General features: G+C 37.5%; 1 long non-coding RNA gene across 7 annotated transcripts in view; it reads left to right on the forward strand.

Annotated features, from left to right (window-relative positions):
- Window positions 1–13234, forward strand: part of LOC134512776 (uncharacterized) — a 70860-nt gene that overhangs the window by 46815 nt on the left and 10811 nt on the right. For 5 of the 7 annotated variants that reach the window (XR_010070235.1, XR_010070234.1, XR_010070231.1 and 2 more), the window contains 7 exons: window positions 490–719; window positions 1174–1279; window positions 2300–2422; window positions 6497–6574; window positions 6780–6881; window positions 11391–11577; window positions 12375–12422. This is a non-coding gene — a long non-coding RNA (uncharacterized LOC134512776). Of the gene's footprint in view, window positions 1–489; window positions 720–1173; window positions 1280–2299; window positions 2423–6433; window positions 6575–6779; window positions 6882–11390; window positions 11578–12374; window positions 12423–13234 lie in introns of all 7 variants that reach the window. The other 2 variants (XR_010070232.1, XR_010070233.1) reach the window with 2 other exon arrangements.

Genomic DNA, 13234 nt, shown 5'->3' on the forward strand with positions numbered 1-13234 from the left:
AGGTACAGGGGTTCCTTGCCTTCCTTATTCTAGGTGTAATTTAGGAAAATCTTGTTCTTTATCCAGTGCTTTCTACTTACGGTTCTCACAGCTAAATAAGCACCTTCTCATTTGTTACACAGAAAAATAGACATAGGTGATTGTCGCAGATTGACCAACATCACAGCCTGGTCTCCACCAGAGCTTGGAATAGTTAAATAGCTCTCCTCACTGCAGGTCACTGCCCAAGTCGTCTGCATCTTTGCAAGGGACCATTCCTTCTGGCAACTTTTTTTGCTTGTAGTCATAGTTGTTATATTTCTTTGGCATGTATTTTTCATTAATATGAACTAATTGGGTCATTAAATATTAAATAATGTTAATAAGCATCATGGTTTGGGCAAACCTCAAACCAGGACAATGAGAGACAACCAAATTCTGCTGTATGCCTGCATGCATCTCTCTGCACACTGGAGACCACGCTCACCTGTATCACTTCTCTTATTCCAGGCCTAAATTCTTCTGGTGCTGTTACTGCCACCGTACGCACCGCTGTCCTTGTGCAGTGTAGATAGGCACCTGCTAAACCCCTTTGGTATTGTGAAGCTCACTTCGCCTGGGCCCTAAGGGAAGAGGCTCATCTCAAGTCAGAAGCCGAGAGGAGCCTGCGCATTGAAGTCAGTGACTTGATTCAGAAACCTAAATGGGATCAGAGTTGTGCCATATAACACAATGAGAAGGTAATGATATTAAGGAATAAAGAACAATAATTATCCCCTGATGTATTCTTTATTAATTTTATTATCAATTTTGTTATAAAAACTGATTGATCCTTTCAATTCTGTGCATAATCTTTTAACAGGTCAACTGCTCGAAGCCTTACTCTAGTTTTTACTCAGTTCTCAGTTGGGCAACTTTCCCATCAAAGTTGATGCCATTTTGCCTGCGTAAGAGGCCCAGTAAAAAAGAAAGAGCATTTTAGGATTTGTGCCATGTAGTGGTGTTAAGAGTCTTTAAAGCTTCACCTTAATCCCCAGCCTGACAGAGAAGCAAAGACACCCTGTCGGCTCTGCCTGGCACTGGCAAGTGTGCTCACACCCAAGGTTATCATTGCCGTGGCTCTGTGTTGGTGCTCCTGTCTGTCGCAGTAAATCAGTAATGTGCCATTTTTTTTCTCCTCACTTTACTACACAGAGTCCTTTACCTTCAGGTTGTCAGATTTCTAAAGAAGGTTGAAGCCATGAGTCTTCTCTACCGAATGCATTGTGTCAAGGAGGTTACATTGGACTGTCCTCTAGTGGTAAAATACTCTGCGTGCAACCTTATCTCAAAAGCAGAGTGCTTTCAGACACATCCTTCTCTGTTATTCACACGTTAATATTGTTCTTGAAGAACCATCTTGCTTTGAAAAGGTTGCCTAATAATAAAAACATTTAGGAAGAAGTTCTTAACAGAGGAACTTTGTAACAAAGTTGATGTCAACTGTGGTAGTGATGATTTGCCAACATAATTCAGTTTCAGGATTAGTTTTGATTGGCTGACTCAGCCATTCTTCTGTGTTATTCCTTGAACTTCCAAGTGGAAGAATGTTTGTTGGAGAAGCACAAAACATCAAGTTGAGGAATTTGAATTATTCCTCTGTTTCAACTGTAAAGTGTTGGCAAAACTTTGGATATCTTTTTTCCATACCAGTTTCTGTATGGAGAGTGGAGTGTCAATAATAGCTACTTCATCACAGTGTTTGAGGGCTGTTGATGGAAACAAGATCCTCAGGGCAAACAATATGTGGCGTAAAAAACAGTAATACATTGCCTGTTACAACAGGACCAAACACTTTGAGAGAATCCTGTCTCAGGAGTGGTATTTTTTATATGTATGCCTAAAATCAGGGTGAGCTCTTGCCATATGTAGATGACTAGTTTAAAGTTCTTTGTTTTTCAGTGAATTCTTATCTAATATCACAGACTCCAAAGCAAGATGGGTGCTAAGGAAAAAAAAACCCAACAGATTTCAAATGTTTATTTTCCTTTCTTTACTTTTCATATAGGTATATTAGAATACGTTTTGTTAATATTTTTACACCTAAATGATTAAATCATTGCTTAAAATCAGTGTTAATCACCTGTTGATTTAACCTTTAAATTAAAAAAAAAATTAATTCTTTTGAGATAACTAGAAAGTAATAATAATTTCAGGTTACTGTCTGGTATCCATCTAATTAATGACACACAGGTGAAAATTTCACCAATTACCTTGTTGATAATTAATAACTCTTCTAATAGAAGAAAACTCACATGCATTTTTCTGCACTCTTCCACAGGAACAGGTATAGAAATAAAGAATGTCATAAGAAACAGAGCGTCACCTCCAGCCAGCGTCACCTTTTTTCCCCCAATGGAGCAGTAATACAAGGGACTTTAGATGTCCAGAGTACAGCAATTAGGTAAGACTTAATGATTTTCATGAGTCCAGACTGATGGGAAAGTGTCATTGTACAAAAGAAAAATCAGCATTCAGGTTGCTGTTAACTCTTGGAAAAGTTTTCATCTATATATGTTCCAGAAGGAGCCGCTGCTGATGAGTAATTACGGCTCAGAGCAGTCCAGTTTTATTTGTTTAGCCATGAATGCTAATTGTCCTGTGGCCATCAGGACATCGCTAGGAATTCAGTTGCCATTTGGCCATCACTTAACACTGACCTAAAATCTGCCTGTAGACAAAGCTGCCTCATGGAAGACATATCCTGAATATCTTGCTGAACTGTACGACCTTGATGTGAAGCGCTAGTGCCAGGGTTGGAACACACAATGACTTTGTGTTTCATCACCAAATTGCTACCTAACAAGACCCAAATCATTGCTACAGTGTTATTCTGACATATAATAGACTGGACCTCTAGATTTGTTGTCTCCTAGCGCCTGTGTGGATCATGTAGCTTTCTTTTGTGAATGGGCAAACAAGCCTGGGTTTTGTCATTAAATGCTTTGAAGCTGAAGTGTTTTTGTCTCTCTGTTTTCCGAGGCCACTATTCAGGACTCAGCAGATGGACAAATCCTCAGCTTAGGTCATTTCAGTGAGGCAACTGGGCAGTTAATGTAATACGGATCAAAGCTAACTTGAGGGGTGGTAGATGGATGCTGTATCTCAATGTGTTTCAAAGTATTTTTATAAAGGCATCAGTGAAGGATTTGCTGTGGAGGAAATAGGAGTAATGTAAGTTCTGTGATTTGTCAGACAAACCACACTCTTCTGTGCCTGCTGTCTGCTTGGGTGACTTGCTTTGTATGTAATACCTTTCCGACATATCCCTAAGGTGAGTCAACATGAACAGCTCTGCCTTACAGCAAGTCCAAGAAACATCCCCTTTTAAAAAAGATTTCAAACTGAAAAATAGGTCTACCACATGTCTAATAATTCTCCAAATGTCATCTACTCTGGCTTGGATATATCCTTTAAAAACACAAGAAGAGGAGCAGTGTTTTGATAAAATATTTTAAGAATTAGATTCTTGTCCAAAGGTTAAAGAGGCTGCATTTGATTTTCCGAACCTGAGATTCTGATTTCAGCTTTCGATTTCTATTGATACAGCTCTGCTGCTTCAATAGAGCCTGTCTGGCTTTCCAATGACATCAAGTATGGTCTGAAATCATAAGGGAAAACTATTTGCTCTCATTTTTCAGTCACAGTAGGGTATATCCAGAAGCCTATGAATATATTGATTTACAGTCTTTCTGAAAGTAGATTCTAATGATGTTAGCAATTGAAATCAACCCCCATGGACATTTGGTAGTCAAGAAACGTTTTATTTAATTCAAGCACAGAATGAATGTTAAGCTATACCAAGCAAGCAATTCTCACTAAGCAGCAGTAAGAAGTGCCTTGTGGACATTTCTTTCTTTACACTCTATCTTTTTTTTTTCTTTTTTCCTTTTTTTTATTTTTTTGTTTGGGACGAGTGTTTTTGTAGCAACACAGTTAAAAAAACCTTGCAAGGAAGTGCACAGTAGAGTGGTAGAGTGTAATATTTAAGCAGAGGGCACATCAAAAGTCTTGAGGCTTCTTCTGTTGTTTTTTTAGGTGATTTTTTTGTTGTTGGTTTTTTTTTTCTTTTTTTTTATTAGGAATAATTCTGTTTAGGCTTGATTTGTTGTTTGGCTTACGTGTGATGGATTTTCCATACATATGTGTTATAAAAAGGAAACCAAACTTCTTGTACTGTCAGTTTTTTCATAAGTAGCTAATTTTGTGTCGTCACATCATATTAGCTTTTTTTACCGCATTGGCTGCATACAGTTTTCTCTTTAGAAGCTGGGAAAGTTGCTCATAGCCCTTAACTGTATCCTTCGCATCTCAGCTTACATTGTTGTAAGTGAAGTCAGCAATTGCCTGCCTTCAATTCTTCACTAAATATGGAAGAATTAACCTATTCCTTACTCTCTTATCAGAACTTTTCATACAGATCTTTCAAGTTTGTAAGGGTCAAGCCCTTTAAAAAATGCATTATTTAACAGGTAGCGGTGACAAAGTTGATTTTTGAAAATTAATTACTTCTAAATTAATATCGCTAGTACTTTGTTTATCCCTATATTTCCCTTCTATTTATTCATCCTGTCTTCAGATTTTTGAGTTTCTAAGCCCTTTTGTGCCGATTTATGTTTCCAAATAAGCTGTATTTTTATATATAAGAAATAGTCTAGATGTGACAGTAAAGATATGGATTCTTTTTCATAACAAATACAGTAGATACTACTAATTTATATTACTAAATTTAATAGTCTTTTTCTCCCTGCTCTTAGATGAAGATCAAACCACTTAATACCAGGATTAACCACTGATTCTCTGGAATTTTATATCATTAATGACTGGGAAGTCTATTTACTATGCAAATAAAACTAAGTCGTACAAATAGAATTAAGGTTACAGAAAATATTTGACTAGAAGATAGTAGATGTGAAAAGTACATGTTTGAATGGCAAGACAATTTGAATGAGGTTCTGGGTTGACACAAACCATTATAGCTTTATGGAAGTTAATAGACCTATACAAATTCACGAGTTGAGAATAAAATAATGAAGTTAAGCTTAAGAGAAAAAGGGAGAACTGTGTCTGGAACTTGGAGTCCACAATGAGGAAGTCTCTAGGATGCAGGAAAGATATACAGCAGAGCTGACAGTAGTGCTCCAGCCACTGGAATATTTTTGTCTCTGGCTCTGTATGTCTGATAGTTGGCACATAAATGGTTTCTTGTACATGCAAGAACATGCAATATGTAAGAACGTCACTGAGTTTGTCTCTGGTCAGGCTAAAAAATACACTTAAATGATGCAGCCGCTGGATGTCTCTCTTGTTCTGCTTATGGGAATGAGGACTGGCCTTTCCGAGTGAAAAACGTACACCTCAGAAAGATAAATGGGTCACTATGGAAGGCTAGCTGTCCAGTGCTGCCCAGCTGACCGAGGTGCTTTGACACCAGTCACCACCATATAGTGGAAATGCACCGGGTACGTTTTCTTTATTCCTGCCAGGGGTTTCTGGCTCAGGTCAGTTGAAGTTGGTAGTAACTTTAGCTAGACAAGAAACAGATTTCCTTCTATTTATTTCTCTATTCTGAAACAGAAATGAGAGACGCATTCAGATGTTTCTATAAAATCCTGTTCTGGAAAAATAAACACTAGGAGAGACTTTTGGTTACCTGTGTGAATCGAGGGCACAGGACCAGATCTTTGTTTTGCTCAGCTTCATTGCTGAAGCAGTGGAAATCTTTCTGCATGTGCATTATCGGCGCTTGTTTGTTTGATGCGTCAAAAATAAATGAATGCAGGAAAATGCTTAAGAAATCCTTTTGAGGTTAAGAACATCAAGGTCTCTGACTTGTGTAGAATCAAAGAGTTTCATACTGCTTCATAGCACATAGCTTTCAGTGATTTGAAACATAGGGAAAGAACAGAGTGAAGCCTCAGGCAGTGATTCCAGAAGAACCTATGAAGGTGAGCACTGAGAATTTAGTTTCAGAGATTGAGCTAGGATAATACAGGAATTTGGAGTTAAGGAGGTATGCAATAGAGATCTTTAAATTTCAAGGTAATGTGGGGACTAGGTAATTTTTTCCATTCTTCAATTCTCCACACTATTTTCAGAAAGAGTTTCATCTGTATATTGTGAGACAGTATGTTTCCTTACATGAATGTTATTTGTTTAATTCATTAAAACCAACTGAGATTACAAATTCTGAATGCTAAAAGCCTGCCATCTTTCAGAATTTTGCTGGATTTTTCTCTTTATCTCTCAGTATACATGAAAGAAGTTACATAACTTTTTACTTTAATGGTTGGCCAGTATTTGAGCTCTTGTAGTTTATTTCTGTCAAAAATGTTGATATAAAGTGATATATCTTTGTGTACATTCTTTGTAATCAAAGTGGGATTAAACTGAGGTCCTGTTTCCTTGAATGTAGCAGGAAAAAAGACAATAGGAAACAGCTCCTTTGGCAGTAACCCAAGCTTCTCTTTTCAATCAGCACTGCACTCAGAAAACTCTCTTCTTCTCTCTTTGTGGGAACTCAGCATCATTCTACAAAGTGTTTCACTGTTTTGGGGTGAGTTTTTTTGCCTGTACACGTAACATTTCTGATTGGGTCACACCATTTTGCTAAAATTATATACACACCTTTGTGTTCACATCCATGTGGTTCAGATTTTTTTTATTTGCTTGTCTTGTGGCTGGTGCTTGGGAGGTGATACCTATTTGTCTGCATCTTCTGTTTTACCACAGTTCTAATTCAAACCCATTTTCCTCTCTAGGACTACAAACTGGTTTCATTCCACTCTGTTTCTGGTCGGTTTTCTGTGTAGCCTGTAAGGAAATCAGGCAGGGAAAGTACACTTCTCACTTCTTTTTAAAAGGTGGGTTTATGAACCAATCGATTACTCTGAAATGTGCCATTATCAATTCTTTTGGGCTTCCCTTCTTTTTAAATGACCTAAACAGCACTAGGTTGTCCAAGAAGTTTTGCGCTCTCTTGTCTTGGACAGTGAAATTTTAAGAATATCAGAAGTGTTGTTTAACTGTCTAAACTAAGCTGTAAACAGAGAATGCGCTCATTGCCATGTTCGTAAAGTCTAGGCCAGACAAACCTGCATTTTCCTATACTGAATATTTTAAGGCCTCTACTCCTTCTGGATTTTTCCAGGTTAGCACTGGGAAAGATCTTTGCCTAATCCTGATTATGTATTAAACAATAATCAGAAGGGCTTATTTAGTGCAAGAACCAGATTGTATGGTTGTTATCTTAGACTGGCAGTGAAACCCCTGGAGAGTTATTTAATTTTGTAAATTAGCATGCAATTAGAAAAAGAGGTTTGCTTTGAGGATTTTTGGAGCATGTTTGTGGGTTTTTCCCCAGCAAAATCAAGAATAAGCATCATCATAATGTATGGTTTTCTTCTATAGCTTTCAGCTAGATTTACTTATTGCTTCAGAGTTCATCATTAATCCTATACTGTATCTTGCAACAATATTTGTCCTAGTGTTGTCAGAACTCCCTGTAGTGTGGATCTATTTAAACTCTGCAAAAGGAGACATGAAGGGAAAGGGATAATAGTGTACACAGATGAGTGCAGTACGGAACTCCGAAGTTCCAGTGTATTTTTAGTCAAAAGCAAATGTCTAATTCAAGAATTATGGAAGAAAAGTGGATCTGTAATTATGTTCATAATTAGAGAGGTCCTTTTTTTGGTGCTTAATGTAAATAATGTAAAATATGTAGGTTTCTGAGCACCATAGAAAACATCAAAGCTGATAATGTAGGAGGTTATTGTGGTCCAGCGAAAGGAGGGGTGTCTGCGTTCTAAAATAGTGAAAATCAGCATAGCTCAGTAGAAGCTCTTTATTTCTGTTGACGTACAGTTTATGACTATAAGTTGTATAGAAACAAAGCAAACCAAAGAAACGGTTATGAAAGCATCCATCTAGGAAAACACTGTGGGAAGAAAAATACAGTGAAAACAGAACTCTTTCTAAATTAAATTTACTATTAAATTTAATAAAGTTTCCTAGTGGGGAGTTCCTGGAAAATATGGGCTGAAATGTGAAGCAAACTTTGACTGCGCTTTTAGCTTTTTAGCTGTCTTGATGGTATACTTACAAGAACTGAATTTCTTTTTTTTTTTTTTTAATTATTTCCAAAGAAGCTTTCTAGAGAAAAATACCCCTGCTTCATAACCACCTTAAGAAGCATTTGCTATGGTTGTTTCCAAAGGAACAGCTTCATAGTTTCATAAATATCAAAGTTAATAAGCTCCTAAAAGCAAGGAGAATTGCCTGTAGGTGATTTCTGCTTATACAGAAATAGCTACGCTCTGAACTGAAACTTTCTCTAAACTTTCTCTGTAGGCCTGTTACCTATTACTGCATACTTTGCTGTCCTGTTCCTACTTCCTTTAGCTGTTTTGAATCAACAGTCGGTAGAGCAATACTTAAATGAAATGTACTTGAGGGTAAAACATGATCTAACAAATTGTAGAAAATAAACAATATTAAGCATAGCTTGTGACTACAAGGAGATCAAAAACAGTCTAATGGGGACATGCTTTCTTTTTTTTTTTTAAATGCATCAGCTATGCCACATCATCATAAAGCCATACTTATGGCTGGCTTTGAAGAAACAATAAAATCTTTCAAAAAGTGGCTTCCAGAAAGGAGTCTGAGAAAAATGGTATTTTTTTTTTCTTGTCTTGAGTTGGTATTTGGAGGAGCTGCTTCTCCTTTATTTCTGCTGTCTTTTTTTCTTTTATTTTAATTTTCATGGTGTTAAGGCACCTAACAGTCTTGATAACCAGCTTTTACTAAAGATATAAAATCATTATTTTCTGCACAAACTTGGTAATGTGTATAAGCCTCATAATGGTCATACTTAGAGAAAACAAGAACTCTTTCCGCCCCTTAGAGGTGCAGGGAAACCCAGCTGCTGGCAAATTAACTTACATCGTGCTTTCCTCTTCTTCCATTTAATATTTGTGTTGTACTGGGGGGAGAGAGGGATTATCATTATTAGACAGCGCACAGAATCCCGTTTATGAAAGGACACACGAGGCATGAAAAGAGATGCTAGAAAATTGGGTGTTGCTGTTAGGATTTCATAACAGGCTTTGAGTCCTCGTGGCCTTGCCACTGCTAGAGCCTTAAACCAGTCTAAATGCAGTAGAGTTGATTTTACAGAAGGCAGCAGGAGACTGAAACAAGCCTGAGCAGAGCTGTTGTATGGCACGGGAATGGTCTGGTGAAAGCTGCTGGCACTCTCCCCATCGCCACTGAGCTGGTTCCACCCAGCAAGTGCAGGTGAACTGTGATTTAGCTCAGGGTATCTGCGTCCCTGTTTGGGCTGCCCATTAGATAGAAACTAAGAGGCCCTTGCCCTACTCTTCTTTACTGTTCCTGGTTTTAGGAATTTCATTTTATGCATAGACAGCTCTTCATTGTGTTAGAGATTTGTATTTCACATTCCTCAGGTCTCCTAAATTCTTTGTCAGTGGGGAAGAAACATTCATAAAACTGCTTATACACTGGCAAGTTTTAGAAATCTGTTATCTAAAGTTTTATGTGGGAGCTTTTATCAAATTATTTATTTTTGAAAGGTAATTCTAGAAGTACGGTGTTACTAGGATCACCCCTGGGAGACTGGGGAGTCTGGTTCCCTGCAGAAAATATATGCCTTCTTAGAAAAGATGGTGAGATGTCGTAGTCTTGACTTAGGAGTGAGCTCTTAATTCCCTCGACTGCTGTTTTTTGACAAATCCATCCCTGATGCTCCGTTGCAGGGTGTGGTGTACAATAAGGAAAAACATTTTTTCTCCTTCAGGCAACACGTAAGCCTCTCCCTCTTTCCCTCTGTTCAACTGCAGTTGAACGAAAACCAACCTATAAACATAGAGGGAGAAACAGAATTCAACATATATTTCTTCTAATCACTAGGTACAATATAAAAAAAAACAAACCACACCTTAATCCCCAACAGTTCTCTCTTTAAAATGCGCGTTATCTTCTTTCCCCACTATGGAAGTCTGAAATTATGAGGCAGGAACCAACCATGCAGTTAGGCTGGCTCTGTTTTGTCTTACTCTTGCTGTGGCTGTCAGCATCAAAATTTCTGTTACCCCTCTCTCGCTTAATTTTGGGGGTCCTTCTCTACTCTTATTCTCCTTCTTCCACTGATCGCTCCCTTCTGTGTCTGACTGGGGAAGCTGAAACTTAGCATCCCTTGGATTTCTCGGGGTGTTGTGTAATTGAATTGTCTAGAATGTTAATCATCATTTAATTATTCTGACATTCTTGATGAAAAAATATGTACATTAAAATCATAATGTAATTACAGAATTTGCTTTTAGCGTGAATATATTTCTTCTTGGTGACATTGAAATTATTTACTACTCCCAATATTTATATATTATTTTGACAGATATGCAGTGGGTTATGAGTAATTTTAAGGTGGCACAGTTTACTCTGTGCAGCTTAAAAGTAAGGATTTTCCCCCTCTCCTTTTGCCCCATCACATTTTATTATTAATGGACACATTTGAATTGTCAGCTTTCCCAAAGCCTTGGTGTATGGGCTGGAATGATCAAATTAATTTAATTGCTTAACCATGTCATTGCTAACTAGGAGTACTCAACACCCTCTTGTTCTTGCTTTATCTTTTCCCTAGCAGTTGTTATGTTTTGGTGGTTGGTTTTTTTTTATTCTTCCTGTTAGTTTAAACATAAGCATTCCAAGCCGAAATAGCCTGTAATGTGGAAATGTAGGCTTCCAGGAGCTGTGTGGGCTAGGAATAAACTTTTGACTTTGTCTGGAGGCAGGATGCTAAGACGGCTCAGCTGGCAGGTTTAATGATGATTGTCATGAATATTAAATGATAGAACCAAAACAAAACTCCCAGAGAGACACTTACGGACAAATCTTACATAGCAACAAAACCAGCTCAGACAGCTGGCTCTCTGTAGACTTTCTTGAAAGAAAACAGTGCTGAGGCATATTAGGATGATTTTTATAAACCGGAAAGCCAATTTGTGATGCATTGTTTGAAAGTTAGAGGCCTTAATGATTTATAGCTTGAAGCAGAAATCTGTTTTCTGAAGTAGATAAATAACAGGTAAATTATGTGTGCTGTTCTCCCTTGTGTTAAGTGTTTCAGAATATTTTTGAGCTGTGTACTCACTAAAAATGTGTATGAGGGGTAAGCCTTACTGCTAAAGTTCTTACCAGCTCTGTGGTCTGCAGCTATAGTCCCACTTCTTCTGCTGAAGTTACTCTAATCCCTTTTTTCATTTTTTTTCCTTTCTAAAAAGACCACATTTCAGGGCACAGAATAATGAACTACAGTTGGGTTTCTTTTATTATTTTCTTGTGATTTGTCCCAGATAGGGTAAGAGCTTGCTATTTGTAGAGTTCCTCCTTCAGCTCCAGTGGCGTAAGCTAACTCCTGCTACATGGAAAAAATTAAAATTCAAGAAGCTTGGATTTATTTGAAGTAACACCGACACAGATCTGGGATGATTCCATTAACAGCACTGCAGCCATGCTGTGTTTCTAAAAGGATATCTAAAGGTGAGACGCTCTCTATGGCCTACACGGTAATCTTTGTTACGCTTTATAAGTTAGGATCAGATTCTTGCTCACGACTTCCTTGACTTTTATGGCTATGTAAATTTATACTAACTTAACATGTGGTTCAGTGATTTTTCAGACACCAAAAGGAATGAGCTGAAATAACACAGGAGGTTTTCTCGGATAACTGCATGTAGGCATGAACCATTTTGTGGTGGTATTCCCGAGTATAAAAAGATAAAGTAAATCTAAACTAATTTTAGGTGCGATGAGTCAATCTAAATGAGTTGATGGAAAAAGATATAAATGAAAGGACAGTCTAGTTAGAGGAAGTTATGGGAAGTAATGCTTTTATATAAACCTTCTGCAGAATTCATTTGGCTTTACAAACCCTGTCTGTAAATCAAGAAATGCTTTCCAGTGGCTCACGGAGACCTCTCTAGTCATATGGTGCTAGCTGTCTTTGTTTTCAGTTCAATGGCGTTAAGAACAAAAAATATTTTTAAAAGTAGAATTTTAGAACTATTTATGTAAATAATTGATGCGGTTATTTCAGTGATATTACGTGACTATGAACAGTGTGTGCAATCAGAAACAGAAGTGGCCAGCAGGTTCCCAGCTGTGAAGAAAGCACATTCAGTGAGACAGTTTTTCAGCTAGTATCAGAAAATCCCCTGATTTATTTCTGTTGTTGTTAAATCAAACAGTCTAGTGGAATGGGAGTGATTTTTTTTAAGAGTAACATAAACCAGATACATTTAAAAGACTTAGACTAGCTTATATTTGTGTTTTCACAGCACCATGAGGAATTTACACGCATACTCTCTGAAAGGGCTTGCAATAAGGTGAGCTACAGTATTTTGAAGTAATAGTTTGTAACTATTTCCCTATGTATTAAAGTTTCCATAAATATATATTACTTTTGAAGCAGATACAGCTAACATAATTATTCAGATAAAATCTTGCCTAAGACTTTACTTTTTTTCAAGCTGAAAAGCTGTTTTACATACTTAGGGAAGTTCAGGGTAATGTGTCTTAGTCTGCAAAGGCTACAAACCAGTTGTTTTGGGATTAGAGGCTCACTTCCTTCTTATTTGAAACATCTAGTCTATTTTATCATAAACTGGCTAAGCCTAGTGGATGAAAAGTTTACCTCTAGCTTCCAGCTGGACCTTCACTTTGCACATTTTGAGTGTATCATTAAAACTCTTGACAATGTTGTGAAACACCTTTTATACAATGTCTTTAAGTGGCTGAGCCAGAAATACTGTTGGCGTCATCAGTATTCTATCAGTTTCTGTCAGTATTTCAACAAACAAATGACCAATGTACATATAGGCAAATTTCAAGTGATGACAGATGTGGATGAACATGGATAAAATATATTCACTTCAGCTGAAAGATGAAGCACCACAAAGTGATACGTCTTTGGAGTGAGAAAAAGCTAGAGCTTCAGAAAGTAGCATTCTTGGTATTACAGCCACCTTAGGGTTCCACCAGCCCAAAAGTCCAACCAACATTACCTTCTTCAAATGCCTGGAAGTCCCAATAGGGATGAAAGACAAAGGAAATTCAAGGGAAGCATCAGCTCATTTACCAGCCGGGAAACCTAGCATTAAGGATTGCAAAGTTGTAGTTAAGCTGAGAACTGCACCTT

Source organism: Chroicocephalus ridibundus, chromosome 3 (assembly GCF_963924245.1).
Source record: "Chroicocephalus ridibundus chromosome 3, bChrRid1.1, whole genome shotgun sequence".
Taxonomy (NCBI): Eukaryota; Metazoa; Chordata; class Aves; order Charadriiformes; family Laridae; genus Chroicocephalus; species Chroicocephalus ridibundus.